The sequence below is a fragment of the Balaenoptera borealis genome, assembly GCF_965194805.1.
Source record: "Balaenoptera borealis genome assembly, chromosome: 4".
In the NCBI taxonomy this organism is placed as follows: Eukaryota; Metazoa; Chordata; class Mammalia; order Artiodactyla; family Balaenopteridae; genus Balaenoptera; species Balaenoptera borealis.
In genome coordinates, this window is record NC_138861.1 from 79,530,744 (window position 1) to 79,544,152 (window position 13,409).

At 39.3% G+C, this 13,409-nt stretch overlaps 1 protein-coding gene across 1 annotated transcript in view; it reads left to right on the forward strand.

Annotated features, from left to right (window-relative positions):
• Positions 1 to 13,409, forward strand: part of CORIN (corin, serine peptidase) — a 270,732-nt gene that overhangs the window by 92,625 nt on the left and 164,698 nt on the right.

The window sequence follows — 13,409 nt, forward strand, 5'->3', positions numbered from 1 at the left end:
CCATGGCCCTGATTAAAGGAGCTCTAAAAACTTATGAAAAAAGAAGAAAATTAAATCTACCATAACTTTTCTCAGGGACACTTTTATATTTGCTTTGGGAATAATAGAGGATCCAGTTGGGGACCTTGGGGAGGGTTGTGTTGACACTCCCATGGATCCAGTAGCAGCAAGTAGTCTCCTAACTGCCTTCAGAAACGATGGGCCCAGTTATCTGCAGGACTTCTGTTTTGCCCAGTGGGGCTTGCAAGTAGGGACCCTGCCAGCCAAAGCCCTCTTTTTCTCTGTTGCAACTGTCAGGTTCTCACCTAAATAAATGTTAAACAAATATTTACATTGTGTCACCTTGGGGAAATGTCAGATTATCTGCTGGGAACACCTGTGTGCCTTGGGTGGCTTGGCTCTTGCTCAGAGTTGAAAGGTTCATGGTAGAAAATAGAATTTTTGACTCTAGGTATTAAGATCAGCTTGCTTTTCAGCCTGAATTCTGTGTTTTGCTCCTAAAATCAAGATTGGAATTCTGCTATGTTGCTATCTTCCATTCACCTTGTGTTCAGCTTTTAAGCTTTTGGTTTTGCTAAAACCCTGTCAGGTAAATAAAAGTTCTAGGCATACTTTTGTTTCAGCCACTCGAGAGGAAGAAAAAAATGTTGACAGAAACAAGAGGTATTTAAAATTTCTTTTTCTGGAAGGCACAATTTGTTCATTTCTTATCAAGGTCCTAGGCTTCCTTTTTAGAAGCAGCAGAGTTCCCTAGAAAAATGACCCCATACTCTAGTTACCATTATTTAAAGTTAGAGTAAAATTTGCCTGTCATTTCAAATACACAGATGATACGGTTTTCCTGTTCCAACTCCATCCTATTACTAAAGATGGCCAGATTACTGAGATGGCCTCTAGGTGAACAATCTAGATGGCATCAAAGTTGATACAGGACTGATTTTTTCAAAAATATTTGCTGTACCAGAATTACAAAACCTCTTCCCCAGCATCCAATTTATTTTCAATATTTCTACTACTGCACACCACTATATTACTATACCACTTTGAGTTGAATTTTACTGATAATCTTTTAGTAAAAAGTATCAAATTTTTCTGCTTATAAAATTTACTGTATTTTTTTTTTAACATCTTTATTGGAGTATAATTGCTTGACAATGGTGTGTTAGTTTCTGCTTTATAACAAAGTGAATCAGCTATACATATACATATATCCCCATATCTCCTTGTGTCTCCCTCCCACCCTTCCTATCCCACCCCTCTAGGTGGTCACAAAGCACCGAGCTGATCTCCCTGTGCTATGTGGCTGCTTCCCACTAGCTAGCTATTTTACATTTGGTAGTGTATATATGTCCATGCCACTCTCTCACTTTGTCACAGCTTACCCTTCCCCGTCTCCGTGTCCTCAAGTCCATTCTCTACTTCTGCGTCTTTATTCCTGTCCTGCCCCTAGGTTCTTCAGAACCTTTTTTTTTTTTTTTTTTAGATTCCATATATATATGTTAGTATACGGTATTTGTTTTTCTCTTTCTGACTTACTTCACTCTGTATGATAGACTCTAGGTCCATACACCTCACTACAAATAACTCAATTTCGTTTCTTTTTATGGCTGAGTAATATTCCATTGTATATATGTGCCACATCTTCTTTATCCATTCATCTGTCGATGGACACTTAGGTTGCTTCCATGTCCTGGCTATTGTAAATAGAGCTGCAGTGAACATTGTGGTACATGACTCTTTTTGAATTATGGTTTTCTCAGGGTATATGCCCAGTAGTGGGATTGCTGGGTCATATGGTAGTTCTATTTTTAGTTTTTTAAGGAACTTCCATACTGTTCTCCATAGTGGCTGTATCAATTTACATTCCCACCAACAGCGCAAGAGGGTTCCCTTTTCTCCACACCCTCTCCAGCATTTATTGTTTGTAGATATTTTGATGATGGCCATTCTGACTGGTGTGAGGTGATACCTCATTGTAGTTTTGACTTGCATTTCTCTAATGATTAGTGATGTTGAGCATCCTTTCATGTGTTTGTTGGCAATCTGTATATCTTCTTTGGAGAAATGTCTGTTTACGTCTTCTGCCCATTTTTGGATTGGGTTGTTTGTTTTTTTGATATTGAGCTGCATGAGCTGCTTGTAAATTTTGGAGATTAATCGTTTGTCAGTTGCTTCATTTGCAAATATTTTCTCCCATTCTGAGGGTTGTCTTTTTGTCTTTTTATGGTTTCCTTTGCTGTGCAAAAGCTTTTAAGTTTCATTAGGTCCCACTTGTTTATTTTTGTTTTTATTCCCATTTTGCTAGGAGGTGGGTCAAAAAGTATCTTCCTGTGATTTATGTCATAGAGTGTTCTGTCTATGTTTTCCTCTAAGAGTTTTATAGTGTCTGGCCTTACATTTAGGTCTTTAATCCATTTTGAGTTTATTTTTGTGTATGGTGTTAGGAAGTGTTCTAATTTCATTCTTTTACATGTAGCTGTCCAGTTTTCCCCGCACCACTTATTGAAGAGGCTGTCTTTTCTCCATTGTATATTCTTGCCTCCTTTATCAAAAATATGGTGACCATAGGCGTGTGGGCTTATCCCTGGGCTTTCTATCCTGTTCAATTGATCTATGTTTCTGTTTTTGTGCCAGTACCATATTGTCTTGATTACTGTAGCTTTGTAGTATAATCTGAATTCAGGGAGCCTGATTCCTCCAGCTCTGTTTTTCTTTCTCAGGATTGCTTTGGCTATTTGGGGTCTTTTGTGTTTCCATACAAACTGTGAAATTTTTTGTTCTAGTTCTGTGAAAAATGCCATTGGTAGTTTGATAGGGATTGCATTGAAGCTGTAGATTGCTTTGGGTAGTATAATCATTTTCACAATGCTGATTCTTTCAATCCAAAAACATGGTATATCTCTCCATCTGTTTGTATCATCTTTAATTTCTTTCATCAGTGTCTTATAGTTTTCTGCATACAGGTCTTTTGTCTCCTTAGGTAGGTTTATTCCTAGATATTTTATTCTTTTTGTTGCAGTGGTAAATGGGAGTGTTTCCTTAATTTCTCTTTCAGATTTTTCATCATTAGTGTATAGGAATGCAAGAGATTTCTGTGCATTAATTTTGTATCCTGCTACTTTACCAAATTCATTGATTAGCTTTGGTAGTTTTCTGGTAGCATCTTTAGGATTCTCTATGTATAGTATCATGTCATCTGCAAACAGTGACAGCTTTACTTCTTTTCTGATTTGGATTCCTTTTATGTCTTTTTCTTCTCTGATTGCTGTGGCTAAAACTTCCAAAACTATGTTGAATAATAGTGGTGAGAGTGGGCAACCTTGTCTTGTTCCTGGTCTTAGTGGAAATGGTTTCAGTTTTCCACCATTGAGAACGACGTTGGTTGTGGGTTTGTCATATATGGCCTTTATTATGTTGAGGTAGGTTCCCTCTATGCCTACTTTCTGGAGGGTTTTAATCATAAATGGGTGTTGAATTTTGTCAAAAGCTTTTTCTGCATCTATTGAGATGATCATATGGTTTTTCTCCTTCAATTTGTTAATATAGTGTATCACATTGATTGATTTGCGTATATTGAAGAATCCTTGCATTCCTGGGATAAACCCCACTTGATCATGGTGTATGATCCTTTTAATGTGCTGTTGGATTCTGTTTGCTAGTATTTTGTTGAGGATTTTTGCATCTATGTTCATCATTGATATTGGCCTGTAGTTTTCAGAAAGCTTGCTGTATTTTTAAAGACATTATTTTATAAGATAGCATGTGCCACTCTCCTGTGGAAATGCAACCCTGAAATAATCTTAAAAGCGAACCGAAAAATATGACTTGATTTAAAACAATTTTTGGAAGAATTCGTAAATTATATAAAGTCAGCATAAGCTTATTTTATTATTTTTTTCTAAATGAAGAATTATTACATACTTCTAATTTATTTATTAAAGATATTGTCTATGTCCCAGGAACTCTAATTGTGTCACATTTGAGAATAAATGGAAACATTACAGAATTAATATTTTTTCATATCTATATTTTTTTAGAATTTATATAGATCAGTAGTCAAAGCAAAAAGAGGCTTTGTTGCTAATACCAACTAAATATTTGGAAAGTCATCTGCCACTTACTTCCCTGATTTTATCTGCTAACTTGGAAACAGCAGTCTTTTGGGCTACACCTGTGCTGACTACCTGGCTGTTTAGGTGGTCAATTGTATCACAGTTCCCTTTTCAGTCTCAGGCAACATGGGTGATCTAGTCTGCTTTTTGGCATTATACAGACATAAAATGATAAGTAAGGTTTCATGTATGTGCCAGAATGGCTCAAAGTGTGGGTAATACACAGTCAGATAACTCACTTACTTTTATTTTACAAAGACGTAAAGCTGGAGAATCAGGCCACAGGGGCTCAAATTTCCTGAAAACGCCTTGTCAAATCACTGACAGTGTCTCAAGCACACATATTTCATCAAGCTCAGTGGAGTTGTTTGTTTACTTTTCTCCACAATAATTCATGGGTATTAGGTGGATGTGACTAGAATTTATATTTAATGCTAGTGATTCAGTGCGTTCAAAGATCCATATTTAAGGCATCATTTCCTGATGTGCAAAACATCAAAACAGCTGCAAAAAATAATTGAACAATTGCAAATTTTTCTGTGATTGTTAATCCTCTATCCCATGAGCCCTGGTAAGTATGCCAAGTATTAATGAGAATCAGGATCATGTTGGGTAGAAGGGTATGGAATTTTGTATTCTCTTTCAGGGGTGGTTGTGTGGTTTTACATTATTCACACTCATCTTAATTCAAGCTGTGTTTATTTGTTGTTATTTCCTCAAGTTTCTCTATTTTAAGGGTGACATCTTACTATTGGCATATAAGCGAGACACTTAATCTGTAGGGTTTTCATCCATAGCAATTTTACCGAGATTTTGCCCTTACGTGGGAATTATTTCACGATCGAACAGTGTAGAATTTGCTGACCTGATAGGGAGGGGATCATGTGAGCAGGGATGGAGCGAGCTGTTGTACAGACCATTAAGTTGGGAGTTAGGTAGTGACATTTCTGCTCCCACCTTTGCTTCTGACAGCTTTGTTCCAAGCAGGCCACTGAATTATCCTCTGCATGTGATTCTTTTATTTCTCAAACAAATATTTATGGAGTGCCTACTGTATACACTAAGGATAGGACAGCAAACAAAATAGACAAGAATCCTTTACTTCATGAACCATATATTATATTGGAGGGAGATAGGCAATAAGCAAACTTATTAAAAAAATTTTAATAATAATAATAGTATATCAGATAGTGATAAGTGCAATGGAAAAATTCCAAAAAGAATTGAAAAGCTTTGGGGGAGTATGGGTATGGTGGCAAGGGATGCAATTTTAAGCAAAATGTTGTTCAGGAAGATCTCACTGAGAAGATTACATTTGATCCACGAACATATGGGAATCCAGGAAGTGAGAGAGACCCGGACATACCAAGTGTTCTGTGATATCTGCTGGAAGTAAGAAAGAGGGCATGATGGAATCAGTCCTGCAAGCAGATACTGTTGGCAAGGATGTGAGTGTTGGGGGGTAGACATATGGTGGGGTGGAGAGTCTTGCTAGCCATGTGTACAGCTTGGGAGCTCCCTTTCAGCTTCTGACATCAGTTTATTCAACAAAGGTGTTAGGAAAGTTATCAATTTATTCCTTTAGCAAATATTTATTGGCACCTACAATGTACCAGGTGCATTGTCTGATGCTAGGGATGCTATGATGAATAAAACACAGTTCTGCCTTCAAGGGACTCAGCATAATAGGGGACAAGACATGAAAACAATTACACTGCTGTCCAATGTGATCAGTTTAAAAGGTATGGGGGGAAACGCAGAGAAGGAGGAGGGACTCTTTCCATTTGGCAATATTAGGAAGGCTGTTCCCAGCGAAGAAGTAACAGCTGAATTTGATTTTGGAGGATATATAGAAGTTTGCCATGTGGGCAAGGTGGAGAAAGCAGGCAGCCTAAATCTGTCATATATTAGGGGAACTACAACTAGTTTAATTTTATGAGAACATAAAATGGGGAGAGAATAAATGGATTTGAGGGACTGTGGGGAAGTAAAATTAACAGTACTTAGTAATTAATTGCATATGAATGGTGAGGTTGAGGGTGAAACAAAGGTTTTTAGGCTTGCGGACTTGGGTAGATGGTATTACCACCAAGAAAGTCGTGTATCTCAAAGGAGGGCTGGTGGTGGTGGGAGATAGGGGGTTAATATTGACATAATGTCTTCATCTGCTCCAAGAAGTGCATGACCATAATTTTCCTTCCAGTGGACGTAAAAACAGCTTTCCTTCTAGAGGAGATGACATGATTTATACTTTCATCCAGTGGTATGCTGGTAAACTGGCTCCCTGAAAAACAAAACAAAACTATGATTTGTAGCATTTGCTGATTTCTGCGGTGTAAACACTCCTACCAGATTTCAAGCTAATAATAGTTGAGTAGACTTCTCCCACAGCACTGCGTTTTGTCCCCTGACAAGAATTTGTTGAGCTCCCGTTGGTGTGAGGCATGCAGTCATGTGCTGGCTCTTTCTCCTTTACTTCTCCTTATCCACTTCCCACCCTCCTCCAGCCCACTCTTCCCCACAGGTTGGTTTCAACAGTGGCTACTTTCTAGCTTCCTGTGGGGCTCAGCCAGTGGGAGCCACCAACAGGACATCAGAGTGTGGGAAGAGAGGCAGGTTGGGTCATGATCCCCTAGTTTCTTCTTTACCAGATTACACAGTTTGGAGTTGCCTGACTCCCACTGTGGGAGGCTCTGGCTCCTATCAGGCAGCCTCCTGCATACAGCTCTTTCTGAGTTCCAATAACTGCTCCTTCCCCTTGCCCCTTGAATCTGGGATGGTACCCCGCATGCTGCACTACCCCTGGTTGGTTTTTCTAAACCTTGCCAGTACCTTCATAAGTGACCTTTTCATTAAATACTCTGCAGTAATCCTACTTCAGTGAGTCATTTCTTTCCTGCTGGAACCGTGGCTATTACAAATGAAGATGATGAAAAACTCTGGTTTTTAAAGAGTTGCAGACCAGTGTGACCAAAGAATAACTTGACTTCTCCCATGATTTCTCTTCTGATGTGAGACAATGACACATATAAATGTTCACTAGCACAGTTTTCTATCCCCATGTCTAGTGAAGCTGGGAACCAAGGTAATCTCTTCCCTACTCCTCTCGTACCCCAGCTAAGCCATACCTCTTGTGAGGTCTCTTGAGGCCACCAGAGGGTGCAGACATAGGAAGTTGATGCCGTTGGCCCATCACAGAGAAAACAAGTCATCTGTTGTTTTTTGTGTTTTCCAGCAGTGGTGACAAATTCATGCTCCTGTATGATTTGTGGATTTATGCTCCTGTGTTATCTGTGACTCCTGTTTGTGAGAAGAGGTCAGCTAGGTGAGACATTCTGGAGCACTGGGCTGGCGTCATAGCATCTGGCTCTGAGATCTTTTTAAGTTTCAATTTCCTTGCAATATAAAAGGAGGAAGTAGTAGTACATTATCTTGCAAGACCCTTCCATCGTTAACATTCTCTTCACGACTAAGGTCTGCAGCTCTGGGTGTTCCCGGTGACTATGACTTTGTGAGCACTGTTCACTGAACAGCTTGGCCTAACAAAGACAAATTTACGACTTTCTTTTAAAAAGATTATGTAAGTCTCATCAATAAATAATACATCTAACTCAGTAACATGCCTCTTACCAAGAGATATATCAAAGAAAAGTGTATTAGTTACCTATTGCTACATAACAAATTTCCACAGATGTGGCAGCTTAAAACAGCACCCAACTATTATCTCAGTTTCTGTGGATCTGGAACCTGGGAGTGTCTTATCTGGGTCCTCTGTTTCAGGGTCTGTCATATGGGTGGATTGATGCTGTTGGCCAGGTCTTGGGTCTTATCTGAAGGCTTGCCTAGGAAAGGATCCACTTCCAGGCTCATGTGATTGTTGGAAGAATTTCAGTTCCTTAAGGGTGGAGGGCCTCAGTTCCTAGCTGGCTGTTGGCCAGAGGCCAGCCTCAAGTCCTTGCCATGTAGACCTACCCAACATGGCAACTTGCTTCATGAGAACTGGTAAGGGAGAGCATCTGCTAGTGAGAGAGGAGTCACAGTCTTATGTACCCTAATGATGGAAGTGACATCCCATTACCTTCTGTTGGTTGTAAGCAAGTCACTAGGCCAGCTCACACTCAAGGGGAGGAGGTTACACAGGACATGAATAGCAGGAGGTGGGGTCATTGGGGGCCATCTTAAAGCCTGCCTGTCAACAAAAATTCTTCCCCCTCCACGCCCCATGGAAGAAGAGTTTTAAATCCTGAGCTTCTCTGATATACTTAAAGGTTAGTTTGTCAGAAATAAAAAGTGACAACTAAATGCAGTGTGGGATCCTAAATGGAGATCTTGGTGATGTTTGAATAGGGTCCTGACTTTAGTACCAGTGTTAATTTCCTGGTTCTGATAATTACACTGTAGTTATGTAAGATGTTTGCTTTGGGGGAGCCTAGATAAAAGCTATATGGAAACTTTCTGTATTGTTTTTATAACTTTTCTGTAAGTCTCTAAAAGTAGTTTAAAAAGTTACATAAAATTAGCTACAGGGATATATTGCACAACATGGGATATATAGCAAATATTTTATAATAACTATAAATGGAGTATAACCTTTAAAATTGTGACTCACTATATTGTACACCTGTAACGTACATAAAATTATACATCAACTGTACTTCAATAAAAAAAGTAAAAAGTTAGAAAAAAGTGATTTATAAAACATAAAAATGCATTAGCTATTATATAAGCCTACTGTGTGGCTGTAGCTTATTCAATAATTTTAACTTTATGTCTATATCAGAACCGTTTTGCTGATAAAAATCTATAAATTTGTGGGGGAGGGGAATGGGGAGATGTTGGTCAAAAGGTACAATAAAGAAAAAAATCTAATTTTTTGTAAATAAATACAGAAATTTTAGTAGATAAATTTGCTTAAAATTGTATAGGTAAAAACGTAAAATAGATAGCTAGTGGGAAGCAGCTGCATAGCACAGGGAGATCAGCTTGGTGCTTTGTGACCACCTAGAGGGGTGGGATAGGGAGGGTGGGAGGGAGACGCAAGAGGGAGGGGATATGGGGATATATGTATATGTATAGCTGATTCACTTGGTTATACACCAGAAACTAACACACCATTGTAAAGCAATTATACTCCAATAAAGATGTTAAAAAAATAATCTTAAAATAAACATCTTTTTCTACAAAAAAAAATTATAGAGGTAAAATCTACAATTTTTTTGTGGATAAATAATTTGAGTAGCCTTCCTAGTGAAAATCCCCTAGAAACCTCACTATTACTGTATAATAGAATTCTTTATATTTGTTTGTATGTATTTGTTTCAACACATAATTACAGAGGTGAGGAAAGAATTTTCTGCATAAGCTTGAGTTGAAATGTTGTAGGGACTTTTGCACAACCCCAAATGCACTTCACACATCGCTTAAAGTAACGATCTTTCCTAAAATAGTACCCTGGTAGCCCAGTCTGGCCCCTCCACTGTGCTGAGCACTGTTTTCAGATGTCAGTCTGCTTGTTGCTTGGATATCAGCACTTATATTTCAAAATAGTGTGGTCTGTCTCACGGCACTGTTCCATGTGATGAAAAGCAAAATGCTTCAATCCCTCGTAGGCACTTGAATTTCATGCAAATCAAGAACAAATGGCTCTTCATTTTGCTCAGTGTTTGAAAGGGCTGCTGGTTATTAATACTCTATCACTATTTCACATGTCCTCGTCCAGCAGTTTAAAGCCTATGGGTCTCGGTTGGTTACACCTCTTAAGAGAGCTATTTGGAAACACTCTAGACATTTTTCTTAGGCCCTATTTTTAGAATGGAAGACCTAATGGTATTTTAATGTCTCTCTATATTCCCAGAACAAGTCTCGAGGAAAAAAATGTTACCTTTTGAAATTTAGCAAAGCTGGTGGGATTATCACCACTCCTCTGAGAAGCATTGTGTTAAAGAATGAATTTTGATTTACAGAATGTTAGTGGTAAAAGGACCATGAAAAATCAGCTCTTCCAAACCCCTCACTTTTCAAATGAGGAAGCTGAGTCTTGGTGTGAGTGAACTGTTGGTGCAAGATCAGACAGTGAGAAGTGGCCAGTGTGAAAAGTTTAGGGGGACAGCTTATGCTTTATGGCAGAAAATGACTCTGGTAAGAGTCAATGACAAGAAGTCAGCTTCTGAATTAAAGACTCAGCTTTAGAACATGAAAACAGTCTGCTGGGCCCCTGCATGAACCTTCATTGCTCTTACCATAGAAGATTCTGAGAGAAGATGTGGAGTGATCAACGAAAATGTGGGTTCAGAAGTGAGGAAAGGTCCAGGAACATCTTGGGAGAGTTGGGCCCCAAGTGTTACTCAACCTCACTGTGACTCCCCCATCCGACAATGTTGGATGAATTTTTCCCTCTGTAAATGGCCCCTGGAATTCCATCAATTAGAGATTCCTTTGCTCCAGCAAGCAATCTTCTAACGATGCCAAAAACCTCTGGGAGGGTTAAGTGTCCGTCTATTATTATGTACTACTCTGTGTTATCTTCCTCTCTTTTCTTTGAAAGTCTCATTGTGATCAGCTCACTTGGGGAACGTAGTTTTTTTTTTTTTTTTTAAACATCTTTATTGGAGTATAATTGCTTTACAATGGTGTGTTAGTTTCTGCTTTATAACAAAGTGAATCAGTTATACATATACATATGTTCCCATATCTCTTCCCTCTTGCATCTCCCTCCCTCCCACCCTCCCTATCCCACCCCTCTAGGTGGTCACAAAGCACCGAGCTGATCTCCCTGTGCTATGCGGCTGCTTCCCACTAGCTATCTATTTTACATTTGGTAGTGTATATATGTCCATGCCACTCTCTCACTTTGTCCCAGCTTACCCTTCCCCCTCCCCATATCCTCAAGTCCATTCTCTAGTAGGTCTGTGTCTTTATTCCCGTCTTGCCCCTAGGTTCTTCATGACCTTTTTTTTTTTTTTTTTTTTTTTTCTCCTTAGATTCCATATAGAGGTATTTGTAATCAGAAAGAGAAATACAGTATGGGAACGTAGTTTTGATTGTAGGAAGGGAAGAAAATGTTGAGAAGCAAGTAATGCTCTTGTGGAGGTGGCTGTCCAGGTGGGGTGCTGGAGTGGAGTTGGGCAGGATGGTGTCAGTACGCAGGTCAGGGACTAGGAGGCAAGGAAGAGTGCTGAAGCCAAGCCTAGCTTATTTTGTAGCTTTATTGTGGGCTGTCTCACACCTGGAAAAGAAAGAGAAATGCCTTTACCCTTTCCTAGTGTTCCTTAGCCCCTTAGGCAAATACTGACTCATTGAAGGTTAACTAGGAGTTTGTAGAGTGAAGGGAGAACCCAACCACTGTGTATATGGTTGGTCCACGGGAAAGTACATATCAAGTTTTGAACTAACCTTGAGCTATGCTTTTGGAGCATACATTCCTAAAGTAAGGACTCACATGTAATAGAGTAGTTAATCGTCCTCGAATCAGTCTGCCCGGGTTCAAATGCTGGCTGTGATACTCACTACCTCAGTGATCTTGGACAAGTCTCTTATATTTCCTGTGCTTCAGTTTCCTTTTGTGTGTATTAGGGATGATAGTAATGGTACCTATGGTACAGTACAGTACTATAGTGCTGGAGTGAGAAATAAATGAGTTAATGCATGTGTAGTAGCACTTAGAGCCTAGCGAAGTATAAGTATTTGCATAGGAATTCTGTGTTCTCCACATTCCTCAACCATGTTCCCCAGTTTCATTTGAGAAAATATAGTCTCTAACGTCTTTGGAATAAGATCTAGGAAAGGAAATCTTTAAAAAAAATGTTATTTAAGCGATACTTTCCATCCTATGAATATCTCATATATTTCCTGAATGGCAGTCAGGTGTCCTCTTTACACTGAAACACTTGCCTGGACTAATTCATATTATATGTTCTAAAGCGAATTCTTTCAAATGCAAAACATCTTTCCACATCTTCACTAACATATTTAGCTACATATTAATGTAGTTATGTGAATATCAGGATTCTAAAAGATACTCAGTTTTAAGGTGAATTTCTGAGAAGGTCAAAAGTGTTTGTATCTGAAAGTAACTGATGAGTACCCCTTTCTCACATTTTCATATAACAAGAGCTCACTCTCAAGATTCTTTCACAGACTCAATCACTTCTATTTTAACTCAGTGACTGGCGCATCCCATTATGTTTCTGTGATCTATAGAAATTTGAATGGGGAATTATAATTAGGCTTTAAAGTTCTTAAAGCCTAATTATTAGGTCCTTATATGAGAATAGATGATATGCAACTGTAGATAAAGTGTGGATTGAAAGTTAAAACATCTGGATTCTCTTCCCGCTTCTTCCATTAGGAAGCTATGTGTGTCTCAGAATCTCCCTGAACGTATCTTAAATGGAGGATTTGAATGAGGTGCTGTTTAAGGTTTCTTACAGATCTGATACTGTATGATTCTGCAATAGCTTATTGACCCTACATTTGTGAAGTGTGTGCTTTGCTTTGACTGACATGTATATTTTCTTTCCCAGTTTTCTTTTTTTTTTAAGTAAATCATCACCTTTTCTGACCAGGATTATTTATTTATTTATTTATTTTTGGCTGTGTTGGGTCTTCATTTCTGTGCGAGGGCTTTCTCTAGTTGCGGCAGGTGGGGGCCACTCTTCATCGCGGTGCGCGGGCCTCTCACTATCGCGGCCTCTCTTGTTGCGGAGCACAGGCTCCAGACGCGCAGACTCAGTAATTGTGGCTCACGGGCCTAGTTGCTCCGCGGCATGTGGGATCTTCCCAGACCAGGGCTCGAACCCGTGTCCCCTGCATTGGCAGGCAGACTCTCAACCACTGCGCCACCAGGAAAGCCCTTTCCCAGTTTTCTTAAATTTGTTTGAGATGCCTTTGCTAGATGACCAGCCAGGGTGAGAGATGCAGTCTGTAGCTGCAAAGTAGAAAAAAGCCGCCTGGGTCTGCAAGAGAACAAGTCCGTGGCCTTGACATTGCAGCATCCCTGCCCCCAGACACAGAGCCGCGGATCCAGGAGTGTTTGATTGAATGTCAGATGAATAAAGACAAACTCCAGGGCATCATTACTTTACTGCTAATGGACAGTTGTTTGTGTTTTTCTATTTTGCAGAAGATAACATAGAAATGAAAAGATAAATAACTGTCCAAGTTTTCAGAGTTGCCATTTGTTTGTATAATATTTTCTTTTCCAGGGAGGCAGAGGAGGCTAAGGAACAGCTTTCTCTCTGGCTGCCTCTCAGAGGTACTTTGAATTTCTCAAAGGGATGAGAAAGAAATGAGATTAAC